The following is a 10,638-nucleotide window of genomic DNA, read 5'->3' as shown; positions in this document are numbered from 1 at the left end:
GAAGGCCTAAAATCAGCCATAGGCCTAAAATCATCAATAGGCCTGTCACACATGTATACTAACACCAAGTCTTGGGTTTCTGTGAAAAAATGTTGAAACAGAGGGCTATAAGCTATTGTAAACAGGCAGCTTTTGTGGATATTTACCAGCCTGAGTTATCATAGACCTTCTAAATAGGTAGCCTTGGCAGATAATACCAACTTAGATAAGGACAAGTGAATCATAGGCAGAGTGATAGTGACCTGTCCCCTGAAACTTCACCCAGCTGATACCCTGTTCTGAAAGATATCTGTATTCCCCCTGAACACCCATGCTCCAGTGTCATCCCCTTCCCCATGTCCTGCCTTTTTGTGTTTATAACCCCTGTGTGAATGAGTATAAATTACGATTTGAAAAAAATAAATAAATTATTAAAATAAAGAGTCAAAAATAGAAATGTTTAGAATTAGTAGACAAAATATTTGGTCCATTAAACCTTAAATTTTAGGTCTGACCTGGGGAGCACTGAAGTTTAGAAATAACTTCTACATTATAGGATGACCATTTGTTCTTTAAATGGATTAGTTTGTAAATGACACACCAAAGCTGACACACCCATTTTACACAGAAATCTGATATTTCTATTTCCTTCTTGAGTTGTTCAACTCATTCAATGCCCAGGTCACCACCACCTCAGAGGCTTGCCTAGGCTTGAGAGAGAACTAAGGTACAATTCCTTTATCATGATATTTCCCTATGAAAAAAACAAAGACTCTGGTAGGAGAAATGATTTGCCTAAAAATAGATGTAGGTTAGCCCTGACTGTGTTTCCTTTGTTTTTTTTTTTTTTTTTTTTTTTTTTTTTTTTTTTATTGGATGATTTATTTACATTTCCTATGTTGTCCCCTTACCCCATCCCCCACCACCCCCTCGGAACCTCCAATCCCCTCGCCCCTCCTCCTTCTTCTCTGTGGATGTAACCTCTATCTACACCCCCCCCACTCCCCCCTCCCCACCCTCAAAATTCCCACCCCCTGGGGCATCCAGCCTTCATGAGGTCAAGGTTCTCTTCTTCCACCTATGCCCAGCAGGGCCCTCCACTTTTACATATTCAGCTGAAGCCCTGGATTCCCCCCAAGTGCTCCCAGGCTGGTGGTTTAGACCCTGGGAGCTGTGGTTGGTTGGTATTGTTGCTCTCCTCATGGTGCCACAAACCCTTTCAGCTCCTTCAGTCTTCACTCTAACTCCTCCATTGAGAACCCCATGATCAGTTCAATGGCTAGTTGTGAGCATCTGCCTCTGAATATGTCTGACTCTTGAAGGCCTCTGACTGTGTTTCCTACTTTGCAGTCTAGAGCTTTCTCTGATTTACCGTAACCTGTCCAGTTTCTCCCCTTGCAATTCTTTCTGTATATACTCGTCCAAGACACTCTCTGTGGACACTGCTTTGCACATGTCATTTCCTTATTCAAAATCTTCAGTGTGGATGGAGCAGTGGCTCAATGGTTAAAAGTGTTTGCTCTTGCAGAGGACCTGGGTTTGTTTCCCAGCAGTCTCATGGTGTGGTTCACAACCATCTGTTTTATGGAGGTGCTCTGATACCCTCTTCTGACTTCTCAAGGCACCAAGCACACATGTGGTACAAACATAAACATATATGCAGGCAAAATGCTCACACACATGAGATGAAATAAAATATTTCTTAAAAAAGAAAAAGCTGTGAGCACATCTCTATGAACCACTGAAAACAGTTCCTAAGCTACTGTAAGTTCCCCAATCAATGCGTTTAATTGGCTGTTCTTCTCTCCTAAATTCACTCACATTACTGCCAATATGCAATAGTTGCTGCTCCTGCAGCCACTCTATGATTTCTCTGAAAATATTGCATTGCTCTCTCTCTTTTTAAAGGACCTTTTTTTAGTCCTTAGTAGGAACTCAATTCAGGCTTCAAAATGCTGCTTGAATGGCATTTCCTTAGCACATTACCCTTGAGGTTCTCCATGCATGGATGTTGTTATCGGTTTTTTAAATTGATTTAAAATTAATTTAAAACTTTCTTTCATGTTATTCTATGACATTTATCACAGCTGAGGTGTTTGGAATTCGTAGTCTTCTTTCCACATTGTACATCTTCAGCAGAGGACATTTTTAATATGCTCAGCTCCTGTATAGTTTGTGTATAAAAGGATGGGCTAAATTATCTTTCTGAAATTAAGTATACTAGAAAATGTAAAAATCAGAATAATAATATATATTATGCTAGGTAGACTATAAGCATTTCCTCTAAGATTGTGTTAAGAATTTACTTGGAAATATATTATTCAGTTTTGGAAAGATCATCATAAAATCAATGTTAGCTTATAATTTTAGGTGATACTAGGTTTTAAAATATTCATACGAAAGATGAAAAGCAGTGTTAACACTTTCAGGATGACTTTAATGTGGTTTGATAGGATGGTTTTCTTGTATGTTCTCTGTCAGGCCTCCCTGTGTCATGAGCTAGGTATATGTGTAGCTCCAGGAGGAGGGTTACATCTGAGCAAAGTTTGTGACAGTGGGAGACAGGTGCAGGTTCTACTGTATTGTTGATGTCTTTTTTACTACATGTCTATTACACTACTCCACTTTTCATTGCTGTGACAAAGTACCTGAGAAAATGAACGCATAAGAAGAAAAGGTTTACTCTAGCTAACAGTTTTAGAAATTCTAGGTCATGTTCACTTTTCCCAGCTGTTGTGCCTGTGCCAAGGCAGTCCTGTGTGACTAGGAGAGTGTGACAGAACACACCTGCTGACATTGACAGGTTGGTGGGGAAAGGGTGCTAGCTCAGTACCTCCTTCTTCAAAGACATGTTTCTCCTACTGGGTCCAACCCCTTACAGGCTCCATCCTCACCCATTATCTCCCAGGCTGGGACCAAGGCCTGTGCACAGGCTGCTTAGGCTCCTTCCTTAGTTGTGTAGACATCAGCCCTGATATGCTAGTCCTGACTCAGATCCTGAGTGATGGTACATTTATTGCTGGAGAACTTTAAGTCTGGGCTGTCTGAGCCTGTCTTCTTAACCTGGTTAGACTTTAAATCATTAGTAACCATTACCATGACAAGGGAGCCACTCATTGCAGTCCATGGTAAATGTTTATTTTCCTCTATAATCTAGTGCCTAGAGAACACACAGCTTTGTGTGGCTGAGTCTTTGCCTCCATTTTAGAAGAAATATAGCTTATGATGGAGTATGCAGGAAAACCCGATGGTGGATTCAATGCTTTGGATTTCCAGTGTAAGAACCAAAGGGAACTAGGAGTCTCCATGAGTGCTAGTTCTCCATTACAAACCAAACTAGACAAGATCAGATCAGACCAGACCAGACCAGACCAGACCAGACCAGACCATACCAGACCATACCAGACCATACCAGACCAAACTAAACCAGATAAGCAAAGCAGGTGACAAGTCCTTTACAGAGTTGTCACAAGGCTAAGATTTCAGGAAACTATACCCATAGCCTAATGCTATGAGTGAGTTACATAATGAATAACTTATGTACAATAGAGACTTTAGTTCAGAGCTAGAGGCATGCAAAAGTTGTGGTGGAGAAACACTGGCATTTTAGCATGAAGCTGAGGATCCTATCTATGTTACCCTGCATTATGCTGGTAAGTGTAGTAAATGCAGCCCTTTTCATCCGATGTGAGCAGTTTGTTTTCATTTTATCTCTAGATATGTAAGGAATGTTACTGAGAATGGATCCAAGACTGTGAGGTCAGTGCTGGTGAGATAGCTTATTGGGTAACTCTGCTTGCTGCTCAAGCCTGACAGTCTGAATTCAATCCCAGAAACCCACAGGAAGGTGGAGAAAATAGAACAACTGCACACAGCTGTCCTCTGACTCTGCATGTGAGCGGTGGTACACAGCCACACAGCATGCAAATCCACATTCAACAACAATGACTACAATTTAACAAGAGTTTAGATCACAGTGGAACCATAAAGTTTGACTGTGCTGAAAGGGCTCACTAGTGGAGCTCTAGTTGGAAATGTCACTATCTTTAATATTGGAGTTACCCCCTTGGGACAGTGTACCATCAGGTGGCCATCCCCATGGTGCTAGGGTAAAAAGAATGGTGTCTGTAGCAGCAAGAGTCAGAGAAGGAGTTGGGTAGGTTGTGCTTTCTCCTCTTGGTACAATTCATGCAGCAGAGGTTGAGCTACATCTGCCATGGTGAGCAGTTAAGTTCCAGATAACTCCTATGTATAACTCCAATGTACAATTCCCATGTATCACCCCATGTGTAACCTCCATCCATGTATAACCTCCATGTATAACCACCATGCATAATCTCCATGTATAACCCTATTTACAACCTCTGTATGTAACCCCTGTGTATAACTACCATGTATAACCCCTGTGTGTAACCCCCATGTCTGCCCACAGCGTTTATAAGTTCACTAAGGGAGCACCCAGACCAGCAGCTTCAGTCCTTCAGATGTGTTCTCTTACCTTCTTTGGTCTCTTGTCTCTGATTTTCACAAATCTACATTACAGAATTTGGAGGCTAAGAGGTGGCTAGGGAATAGCACAGGTATCTGTTTTTCCTGGGGTCATAGTTCACCTTACCAGATTACGATTTATTCTTATTCTTGGGTATCCTGTATGTAGCTTTCCTTTCCAGCTGCCCTTCTCATCTAGCAGCAGACATCTGAGCACAGCTGTTCACAATCTTCTTAAAAGACCCACCCTCTCACTGGTATATGTTCAAAGCATACAGTGATTTACTGAGGAGTTTTAGTGTCTCCCAGGTAAACATTTCTCCTGGAGAAACCATGAAATCCAACCTAATAAAGGCCAAGTCTCCAGGCAGAGTAAACACATACTTTGTTGCTTATACACTGTAAGTAATGGAAAGACAATAGTACCCTTTTACCTGGAACCTTGTATTATAGGTATTTCAGACACAACACTGCCATTCAGTGTGTTACTTCATCTTGAAGGACAATGCTCCAATCCGTATCGGGGACAAGGGTAGTACCAGAGTCTTGATCATGCTGTTATATTCTTTGTTAGCTGCTTTTAAGTCAAGCAATGCCTGGTCCCTTCAGTGGTTTGGGACCCCATGGTTCTATATACATTCTGAACACTTTCACTATAAAACTAGTCCTTTGGTGGAGGCAGTGTTGGATGTGAAGCATGTTGGTAAATCAAGCTTTGTATGAGAAAGGATGTTGGGAAAGAAGATTGGGTAAAGGAAAACTATATGTGGAGTAGATACAAATTTATAATAGGGTCAAGTGATGATCCATCTAGGCTGATGTATATCAAGTGTAATCAACTGATATTAAATTGATGTCTGGCCTTGTTACAAGCAAGCAGGGCACTCCGTCTATTATTGTGTGGTAGTCAACTTTATTTCACCACAACAAAATACCCATAGCAATGAACTTACTATGAACAAAGATTATGTTGCTAATGGTCTTGGAGGGTCCAGTCTAAGATCAACAAGTCCCAGCTTTTGGGTTTCTCCTGTGTGTGGGTATATCATGGCAGGAAAACTGGTGACGTTATAAGCTAAGAAAATAAGGATGACTGAGAAGCACGAGTCCCACAACAACTTCTACAAGTAAACTTCCGGTAATCCAAGAGCCTTCCACCAGCCCCTCTATCCCATTAGTGCTATCTTGGGGAAACAGGCTTTAACCCAGACCTTTAGGGCACTCTTGTACACTCACGACATTCTGTTCTGGTAAGAGAAATGTAGCCTCTTCAACCTGTATAGTGCCTACACCCCTGCAGGTTCATTGCCACAGCATGGGTGAGGCATAGCTGAGAGGCTACTCTGCACATGTGGTTGTTGAAAGAGTCTTAGGGAGTAGATACCCTTAAGACATAAAAAGAGGTAAAATATGAACTCATTCTCATAAGTTCATTCATATACCTTTCCCACATGCTTTCTTTACATTCATTGTCCATGCTCAGTATTAAATGCTTTATTTTTTAAAGACCAAACCATTGGTTGTTATCTGGGACAGTCACATTTGCACCTCCCAGACTCCCTTTACCTCTATGCAGTAGATGGTGGGATATATGTCCTGTCTTCTTTGTTGTCTGCTTATAGCATAAGAACTTTATCTTATGAACTTACTCTTCCTGTAAGGCTAGAGGTGTATGCTTGTCTACAGCCCACATATCATATTAACTCAACTGTGAACTAAGCCTAGGTAATTTTCTACTTCCTTCATTGTGCTCAGAGAAACACCCTTCAAACCAGATGTTCAAGTTGATGGTGAGGCATTCATGCAATAGAGGCAGGTGACATGGGAATACGGGTCACTTATCAGTCACCTATTTATGTGATATAAAATCTCTGGGACATCTAGATCTCATTATAAAAATAAAACTCTTGTTTTGCATGTGCATACTGACCTTATGATTGCATGATACTGCTCGCTTCTCAACAGGAAGCTCTGATGACAGAGGTACTTGATATTCTATGATTGGATGCATTTTTAAAGCTATTATATTTATTGCTTTTCTCTTTGTTCTGACACAATATACATAATAAAAGCAACTTGAAGATAGGAGTGTTTCTTTTTGCTCATGCTTTGAGGGTATAGTTCACCGTAGTAGGGGAGTCACAGCTGCAGGGTTGTGAAGCAGTTGCCACATTGTATCCGGAGGCAGGAAGAAGACTGGAATGACTGTTCATGCTCAGCTTGCTTTCTCCTTATTTAGTTCAGTACCCCAGCTTAGGAAATGGTGCCACTCACATTATAGAGGGCTTACAAATTTGATACAGTCTCAAAACTGTCACAGAGATACACAAACAGAGGGTTGTTTCCAAGGTGATTATAGACCTTGTCAATTTGACGATCAGTAGTAACCATTGCAACTACTAAAAACTTTGTTTTTTAAAATCAAGAGTGGTTCTGTACCACTGAAGACATGTCTCTATTCTCAAATCTGAGAGGCATATGCTTCAGATCTCTTACTGGGACTTTCCAGAAATCCCAGAGCAGACATATAGCTCATCACACAAGTTGAGTGTTCAAGTTTGGATCAGTGCTCATCCAAAGGCCAATATTTTCAAGGATTGTCACTAGCCAAAATGTGTATAGGCAGATGGTGAAACCATTTAAGAGGTGGAGCTTAGTGTTAGTTCATTGGAAGTGTAATATTGTGATATTAGAGGAGATACTGTGATCTTATAGACCTCCTCTCTTTTGTTTCCCAGCAACCATGAAGAGGAAATTCATTCTACCATGGGTCTTCATTTTTTACTGCTTTGCCACAAAGCAGTTGATAGACCCCCATAACAGACATGCCAGGTTTCAACACACTAATACAATTTGAAATTAAACAGTCAATGCAACTTACAATAAATACTGTAGAAGAGACAAAACCAATTTTAGCTTGACAGTTAAAAGAACCTTAAAACATGCACTAACCCTTGTTTGAAATCCAGATCCTGTCCCAACTTTATCTCTTGCTGTCGTAACATCATAGTAAGCTACAGCTAACTTCCAAATATGTCTCTGACAAAGTCCAGATCCAGTCTTCCAAAAGTAGACTGTTATTTCCAATATTAGATTGATTTCTAGACCATTACATAATTGAACCCTAATAGCTGGTCACCTTTAAGAAGAATACAAGGGAAATTATAATTTTTCTTTTTGATTCTCTATCCCACAAGGTCTAAAAACTTGAGGCAAGGGAGCTTGTCCGATTTGGGATATAGTCAAGCAGAGGTGGGTCAGGAACTTATAACCAATACAGCTCCTTGGTCACCCTTGTCAGGGCATTCAGCAAGCTCACAGGTCGGCATCATTCTTTGGCTCAGCAACAGTATGTCTCACCATGTTCCATGGACCTCTTCCATAATATCTTGTCCTTGAGGATTATACAAAATCCCCGTAATAAATTGTTGACTAAAAGTCTCGGCTTCTTGACTACAATTGCTAGACCCATTATCTGTTCTTTTTATTGGATATTTTATTTACATTTCAATGTTATCCTCTCTCCCATTCCGCCCAAAACCCCTTATCCCATCCCCCCTCCTTCTGCTCCAATGAAGGTGTACCCCCACCATCCACCCATTCCCACCTTCCTGCTCTCGAATTAGCCCAAACTAGGGAATCTAAACTTTCAGGGACCAAGGCCCTACTCTTCCACTGATGCCTGACAAAGCTATCCTCAACTGCCTATACAGGTGGAACCATGAGTCCCTCCCTTTTTGTTCCCAGACTGGAGCTTTAGACCCTGGGAGCTCTGGTTGAGTATTTTGATACTCCTTCTAAGAAGGACCAAAGCACCCACACTTTGGTCTTTCCTCTTCTTCTTGAGCTTCATGTGGTCTACATGTTAAATCTTAGGTATTGTAAGCATTTGAGCTAATATCCATTTATCAGTAAGTGCATACCATGTATGTTCTTTTGTGTTTGTGTTGCCTTACTCAGGATGATATTTTCTAGTTCCATCCATTTGCCTAAGAATTTCAAGAACTCATTATTATTATTTTTTTCTTTTTTCCCACCCCCGAAGTCATTATTTTTAATAGCTGAGTAGTACTCCATTGTGTAAATGTACCACATTTTCTGTATCCATTCCTTTGTTGAAGAACATCTGGGTTCTTTCCAGCTTCTGGCTATTATAAATAGGGCTGCTATGAACATAGTGGAGCATGTGTCCTTGTTATATGTTGGAGCATCTTTTGGGTATATTCCCAGGAGTGGTGTAGTTGGTTCCTCAGGTAATACTATGTTCAATTTCCTGAGGCACCACCAGACTGCTTTCCATAGTGGTTGTCCTGGCTTACAATCTCACCAACAATGGAGGAGTACTCCTCTTTCTCCACATCCTTGCCAGCATCTGCTGTCACCTGAGTTTTTGATCTTAGCCTTTCTTATTGGTGTGAGGTGGAATCTCAGGGTTGTTTTTGATTTGCATTTCCCTGATGACTAAGGATGTTGAACACTTCTTTATGTGCTTCTCAGCCATTTGAGTTTTTTTTCAGTTGAGAATTCTTTGTTTAGCTCTGTACCTCATTTTTAATAGGATTATTTGACTGTCTAGAGTCTAATTTCTTGAGTTCTTTGTATATATTGGATATTAGCCCTCTATCAGATGTAGGATTGGTAAAGATCTTTTCCCAACCTGTTGGAAGGAACCAGTGCCCCCGGGACCAGGAGTGAATTCCTTGCTCCCAGTGGGTCCTAGTTGCTCCCTGTTTGATGTGGGTGTTGCTGTCTCCTTACCTAAGATACTGCCAGGGTTAGAGCTCCTGGGGGCCCGTCTCCCCTGGGTTTTGTGAGATTGGGTGCAGAGCTGAAGCCTAGGATCTGTGCACTGCTCAAGGGCAGTCTGGAAGGGATGTGTTGATCTTCTTAATATCAAGAAAATCAAGATCCCTATGGACCATGCTACAACAAAAGGCAACAGAGTTTACACTGTTTAGGAGCAAGAAAGTGAATATTCTGTTCACTGTGTGAAAGTGATTTGAGTATGATGTTTCCTATTGAAGGAGAAATCCTATAAGACAGATGTCACAGGTTGCATGGAATTGTTGAGCAGACATGATTTGGCAGATCACAGCAAAACATTGTCTAAGGTGCAATGGATAATATAACCCTAGAATCAAATGAGGCCTTTGAGGAGGAACCTAAAACTTCTGCACATGGCATTATTTCTGAGTTAGCATCTGGGATAAGATTTGAATCAATTTCAAGGCACTCTACATGTGCTTTAATATCATAATGGCTCTGATGTCATATCTAACAAGACCAATATAAAGAAAGCCCTGGCTTTTTCTAGGTCTATTTATCTTAGTCATAAACTCAAATATAGAGGAGATAAGAGAACTTTTTGAACTCATTTAGAAATAGGTATAGGCATGGTATTTCATGTTTGAGCCTCCACTCTAATATATCTAAATATCATCAGTAGAATCCTGATGGCATATTAGATATATTAATGTCAGTTCACACATTCTACCTTACAGAAAAACATGCATATCTTCACATTGTGTGGCCTCACTAACTACGGTAGCAAATCTCTTTTTGAGAGATTGGGTGGACTATGCGGTATTTATTAGTACTGTTCAAGTAGATATTTAGTTCTCTTCAAGGAAGGGGCTTTGTATATAAACCAACATCAGTCAGTGACATTGTTGGCTGAACAGCTGTTACTTTCTTACCTAGGCAGGAGAGGTCACCATCTGATCTCTCAGTTTTGAAACACACAAGTTGAACAATCCTGTGGTCAGCTTTCAGTAATCTTACTCTTAGGTATAAATGACTTCTTAGCTATTGCTATATATCCCCATAGGTCTACTTCTGTCTTCTGGCCCATTATGGTGATCATGTTCCTCCAGTTACAGAAAGCCAAGTGCACACCTGGTGCCTACTATTTTGGAATCCAGTAGTTCTATGAACACAAAGGCTCTGAGAAAAGCACTGCTCTTGGCTTGTTCTGGGGACCATAGCAAGGGGGTAGGGCTCTTGGATTTTGCATTCTAAGTCCATTCTAATGTCTTTGTATTTCGAGGCCTTCTGTAGGTCACCATCATACACAAGTTTTAAGAGGAAATATCAGCCATGTAGACTAGCTTCAATGATCCTTACTGAAACTTAATTCTTGAGCATGCACAGGTCTCATCATGGCAATGAATT

The sequence above is a fragment of the Grammomys surdaster genome, unplaced genomic scaffold (genome assembly GCF_004785775.1).
Source record: "Grammomys surdaster isolate TR1022 unplaced genomic scaffold, NIH_TR_1.0 126298, whole genome shotgun sequence".
Lineage (NCBI taxonomy): Eukaryota > Metazoa > Chordata > Mammalia > Rodentia > Muridae > Grammomys > Grammomys surdaster.
Note: the sequence above shows the minus strand (reverse complement) of the source record.